The sequence below is a fragment of the Sorex fumeus genome, unplaced genomic scaffold, assembly GCF_029834395.1.
Source record: "Sorex fumeus unplaced genomic scaffold, SorFum_2.1 ptg000006l, whole genome shotgun sequence".
In the NCBI taxonomy this organism is placed as follows: domain Eukaryota; kingdom Metazoa; phylum Chordata; class Mammalia; order Eulipotyphla; family Soricidae; genus Sorex; species Sorex fumeus.
In genome coordinates, this window is record NW_026606063.1 from 62,108,833 (window position 1) to 62,115,325 (window position 6,493).

At 39.5% G+C, this 6,493-nt stretch overlaps 1 pseudogene; it reads left to right on the top strand.

Annotated features, from left to right (window-relative positions):
* Positions 1-5,919: 5,919 nt before the first annotated feature.
* Positions 5,920-6,202, top strand: LOC130037385 (transcription and mRNA export factor ENY2-like; annotated as a pseudogene).
* Positions 6,203-6,493: the final 291 nt, after the last annotated feature.

The following is a 6,493-nucleotide window of genomic DNA, read 5'->3' on the forward strand; positions in this document are numbered from 1 at the left end:
AAATTAAGCCACGCCCACTTTTGAGGCCACGCCCACTTTTGAGGAGGCCACGCCTCTACAGAACCCTGGGTTTGGGATGAGATGGGCGCCGCGGTCAGGAGTGAAGAGGGCAGGGCAGACGCTCAAAACTGCTTCTCTTCAGGCATCTCGGGGGACACCTGAGGTCCTGCAGGGAAAGATGGAGGTCCCAGGGTCACGAGCCGGCAGCTGTGCTGACCTGGATTTAAGATGAGATGGGCGCCACGGTCAGGAGTTCAGAGGGCAGGGCAGACGCTCAAAACTGCTTCTCTCCTTTTACGCTTTCTTATCTAAGTACACTTGATATGTGTACTTTTACGCTTTCCTATCCAGCAGCTGAAGACCTCCAGAAACAGCCACCACCATGCTGAGACCACTCTCCACACGCATGAATGTAACAGCAGAGGAACAAAGGCATTTGGGTCCTGGGACTGAGATCTCCAAGCCTGCTCAAATTGGGGCTGAGCATCCTCCACCCAGATCTTCCATCTTCCAGTATGCAGGGGTCACACCCACCATATGACCCCCAGCGCCGTGTAATCCCATCAATGGCCAAGACCCAGAGACTATAAAACCCAGCTCCTGGAAGCAACATCTTATTATCTCATTCATACTGTGGACAACCTGGCAGGTTACCAAATGTTACCTGCCCACACGGCAGAGTCTGGCAAACTCCCCGTGGCCTACCCAATATGCCAAATACCAGTAACAATGATGGGTATCATTCTCCTAATCCTAAAAGAGCCTTGAATATTGCATTTTTTGAAATCTCAGGGCTAGGACGAATAGACGTTACTGGGGCCTGCTCAAGGCAATCAACGAACAACAGGATGATCGTGATCGTGATCTAATGCTGGGATGTGGGTAGCTCTCTGCGCTGTTGAAGGAGCCCACATTCTCTCCGGAGCACGTTACTCTGTCTCTCTAGTTCTCCCACTTTTCTCTTTCTCCTTCCCTTCAAAATTCCTCCAAATAAAATCTTTTTACTTCACTGCTTGTCTACTCCTGAAATTCTTTTCTGCGGGCAAGACAAGAACCCAGTAATCCTGGGTCCCAGGTGTCAGAGGCAAATCGGGAGAAAGTGACTGTCTTTCTTCTCCTGACTCTTGTGAGCCACCCATGGGGTCCACCGACATCAATAGGTCTATTTGGGTATTCCAAATCTTCTTTGTTCAGCCTTGGGAGGTTATAAGAATCCAGAAATTTATCATTACCTTTAGGTTTTCTTATTTCATGGCATATAGCTTCTCAATATAATCTCTGATGATCTTTTGAATTTAGTGGTTTCTATTGTGATTTCTTCCTTTTCATTTATGATCTGTTTATTAATTATAGTTCTCTCTCTTTTTTGTGTGTCTTACAAATGTTTTAGTAATCTTGTTTATGTTTTTTTCAAAGACCCAGCTTTTGGTTTCATAGATCTTTTGAATTGTTTTGGGGGAATTCTAGATTGTTAATTTCTGCTCTAAGTTTTATTATTTATTTTCTCCTGCTTGGTTTGTGGATTTTTTTTGGTAATTTTCTAAAATCTTATTTGTGGTCCTATCTTTTGTTCTGAAAAACACTTGAAGAGCTATAAACTTTCCTCTTAACGCTGCTTTAACTCTGTTCCACAAGTTCTGGAAGCTCATGTCCTCATTCTCATTTGTTTCCAGGAATCTTTTGATTTCTCCTTTGATTTCCTCCCTAACCCACTATTTATTCAGCAATGATCTATTTAATTTCCACTGTTTGATTTGATTCTTCATTCCTGATTGTGATTAGCTTCTATTTTCAGCACATCATGGTCTGAAAATATTGTTGATACAATGTCTATCTGATTTTATTGAGGAATGTTTTGTGGCCCAGTAAGTTATTGCAATGGAGAACAAGGTGTTTTGGGGGCATGAACAACCCTAACCATAGCTACTAGCCCTCTCTCTTCCATTTCTTCCCTCAGGGCTAGTACTTCCTTGGTGACTTTTAGGCTCATTGATCTATCATGAGATTATAAAACAGTGTTGAAGTCTCCAATTACTATTCTATTGGTACCAATGTCCTCGTTGAAGTCTATTAGCAGTTGTTTTAAGTATTTTGATGGCCTCTTATTGTGTGCTTATATGTTTAGAAGAATAATTTCTTCCTGATGTCCATATCACTTGATTATTAAAAAATATCCTTTGTTGTCCCTTTTTCAACCTGAAATCAATGTTTTCAGATACATAGCTACCCCAGCTTTCTGAAGAACTTGTTTGCTTGAAGTATTGTTTTACCTTGCTGCTTGCAGTATTGTGTCTCTATGGTATTCATCATTCCGATTATGATATGGGTCCAATGCACTATGAAAGGGGCAGGCTCAAGAGTTTCCATCATCCTGGAGGCCACGCCTGCCAACACCGGCATACCTGTGGGGGGAGGGGCTCAGTATTGGCACAGATTCTCAGGAACAGTTTCAAGTCCCACTTGTATGGTCTTCTAGAAGAGGCATGGTCCCCTTTCACCTACGCACCTGTTTAGACACCTGAACATGGACCTTTCTGCTTGCTGTCGCTGCTCAACACCCCTCCCGTTGATCATCGATTTGCTCGAGCGGGCCCGGTAACGTCTCCATTGGAGACTTTGTTGTTACTGTGTTTGGCATATCGAATACTCTCGGTAGCTTGCCGGGCTCTCCGAGAGGGGCGGAGGAATCGAACTCGGGTCGGCCATGTTGGCCGCTTATAAGGCGAACGCCCTACCCACTGTGCTATCGCTCCAGCCCAACACCAAAAAGTACATTATTTTCCTACTCATTTCTATTCTTTTTCCTTTCAACAGTATTCTGACCAAAGAAAATTTAATGAATATCTAGACCATATTTAATACAATCTTTATCTTGATGACATTTTCTAACCTTTCTAGCTGCTCCTTCTGTCCTTGGAATCAACTTTTTATCTGGGTTTATCTGGATATTTGTTTCTTAGGGGTTCTTTTTTTCTGTTTGTTTTGTTTTGGTGGCCACACCCAGTGGTGTTCAGGGCTGATTCCTGACTCTGGCCTCAGATCACTTCTGATGGGGCTGTGGGGTAGTGCGAGGGATCAGACCCACATTGAGAACATGCAAGGAAAGCGGTTCTATACAAGATCTCTATTCCAGTACATGGCCATTCATTAAGGCAGCTCCCACTGTCTAGGACAGGTGAAGTGTCAGTGCATCACCATTGTTAAAAAGCTCTTTGAATTTCCTTCATTGTTCCACCCTACAGACTGCTAAAGAAAACTCATTGACTCTTCTCCAAAATCTACTCCAGAACTATCACCTGTGTCTGACACCACACACTCACTGCCTGCATCACTGCTAGCCTTATTTCTACAATTAATCACCCAAAATCGTTTACTTAATCAGACTTTACATTCCAGCAGCCTTATGTTTCACTTAGAAAAAGTGACTTTCACATGTCCTGCATGATCTGCATGAACTTATTGTGATATGATCAGAATGCTGTTATTGGACGTTGGGGCTTCTTGCTGGCTGTCCCTTGAGCATGGTGCCCTCCTTTTCTCTCTCCACATGACTGTTTCTTCTTCTCCATTGGAGCTCAGTACAATTCCTGACAATCTAACTAGAAAGGTCTCCCTGCTCTTCCAGATTACTATCCCTTTTAATTTTATTCAAAAGCTGATTCTAACTAAGCTGAAGTAGCTGTTTATCTACCTACTTGTTTGTTATCTACTGTCTGCTATTAAAATACAAGTGTCACAAGAACTCAGACATTGATGATAGTGATGCTCTGCTCCAGCATGTGGCTTTATTTCTTAAATGTTGTAGAATTATGCATTTATGTATATTCAAAACTTCTTGAAACAAGTGGGTGCTCAATAATTGCTCTTATAGAAAATGAATAAGTCTGCAAAAAAGTCATTAGTGGAGATGTATAGTATACTATTTTCTTAAAGGGATCATTTATCTTTAGATTCAGTTCTTATTTAATTTGAATGTTAACTAACTGATCAGATGCAAAATGAGACTTTTATGAAAGCCATTTTCAGAAGTATTTTTAAACCTTTCTTTTTAAAATAAAATTTAAGAATTATCTGAAAATTTGTTCTAAAAAGATTCTATGAAAGGAAGAATGATTTCAAGTTTTGTTTTTAAAGGAGAAATTATTTTTATTTAATTTGAAGCCTATGGTGCTAAATGTAAGTACCACACTATCATTACTAAGAAATCCTTAAAATTCTCTACTCACCCAATGCTTTTGATACAATTAATACATATAGTTTCATGCATATAATATTCCACCACCACACCTACCAGCTACATGCCTGTTCCTTTCACTGAAGTTCCAGAGGGACCTCGCATCAACAGCACATTCTGACAGTAAACTCAGTTCTGTGGAACAGCTCTCCAATTCTGTTAATATTGGCCATTCGCTCCTCCTTTACTAGGTAACATTGAATACCACATCTGAAAAACATCATTTTCTATCTGTCCTTTTTCTTATCAGAGACTTCACTCAACTCAATATTATACTCCCATCCATGTAGCAGCAAAGTGCATGAGTTTTTTTTTATGGTTCCATAATTTGCATTGTGTGTGTGTGTGTATATATATATATGTAAAAAATTCATGATTTATTCATTTATAGTTCAGCATTTGGGTTATTTTCATAACTTGGCTAATGAGCAGAATTGTACATATACCCTTTGAAACTAGTGCTCTTTAGTGTACTGTTGGTAAATGCCAAGAACTGACATCACTGGGTCACATCAGAAGTCTGTTCTTACTCTTTTTTTTCTTTTGTTAAAGAAATCCATACTGCTTTCCATAAACGTTGAACCAGATGGTATTTTTCCATCAGTTGAATAAGGTTTTTTTTCTCACTACAAACCCACCAACATTAGCTGTTCCCAGACTTTTTATATATGCCATTCTCAATGGCAGAAGATGTTATCTCATTGTTTTGATTTTCATTTTACTAATAATAGTGAATTTTTGCTATTGAGTTTTGTGAGTGCTTTATAAAGTCTAAGATATTGATGAATTGGTTGAAAATCTTTCCTCACTTTGATTTCAGTGTATTTTTTTAATTTTTTAGGTTAGGGAACCACACTTGATGATTCTCAGGGTTTCCTCCTGGCTTTGCATTCAGGAACTCTCCTGGCAGTGCTCAAGGGATGCCGAGGATTGATCCAGTTTAGTCTTGTGCAAGACAAAAACCCTACCCACTGTACCTTTGCTCCAGCCCAAAAACTTGAGCATGTCTCTATTTGCTTCATAACTCAAAAACATTATATTATAAAAGAAAGGTAAAGCAAAGGACAACATCAACAGGTATTGTAAATAATTGCCAATATTCATGAGAGTAAACATGTTGAACTTAATTTTTCAAGGAGGTGGAATGTGGGGAGTGGGAGAGGATGAAAGAACCTGTGATTCCTTGTGGACGGGTTATGAAAATTTATGGTGGGAACATTTTGGGTTAGAACATTGTGTTCCTATAACCATATTATTAACAATCTTGTAGATCAGGACCCCTAATTAAACATGGGGATGGGGAGCGAGAACTAGCATAGCATCTAAAGTGCTAACCCGGGATAATTCGGATTTCAATCCCAGGCACCGCATGTGGTCCCCATAGCAGCCTCCCTCCCCCCCCCCACCACCGGAAGTGATCCCTGAGACCAATGCACTCAACATAGCTGTGTGTGGATCAAAAAACAACAACAACAAAGAAAAATTAAAGGAATATAAAAAAAAAATCACTAAAGCCTAAGCCTTGAAAGAAAATCCCCTAGAAAGCTATGATTACTGGGGTGGTTTTTTTTTGTTTGTTTTTTTTTTTTTGGTTTTTTAGTGGATCCAAATATAAACTAGCAAAGAATATCATCAGCACAAGGGTCTTTGAGTTGCTAGAAAAGACCTCACCTGCTGGGATAGTGACTAATAAGATGAACAAAGATATGTAGATGAGAGCAACCACAAACCAAAAGTTGATAGAAACTGGAGAAAGAGAATACATCAAAGAGTCTTGAAGAGCAAAATTAATTGAATGTGATGGGAAGGATCAATTAACACACTGTAATGGTAATTTAAAAAAGTCATGATGACGTGTTAGCTGAAACCACACTAAAAGCCAGGGCCTTGTTACCTGACTGTGTAAAAATGAAGCTGCTACATAGGATAAGAAATCCATTTGCTCAACATTCCAATCTTTTCGATTGAATAGATCACATTGGTGGTTTTTTATTGTCAAAAGTAAACTTGCCATCAACTATGAAAAGATTTCCAAAATAAAACTTTTCTTATATGATAGTATACAGTTCTTTTAATTAGTAACTTATTGATTTGCCCTAAATACGTTGCTTTTCATAAATATGCCATGGAAGGAAAAATGGAAAAAGAAAATATCAGTTCACTAGAGAGTGAAGTACTTCCATGAAGTCCAGATGTTCTTTCCTCATAATCTTCACATACACAGCAGGAACCAAAATCCTAGAACGGAAACTTTTCCTT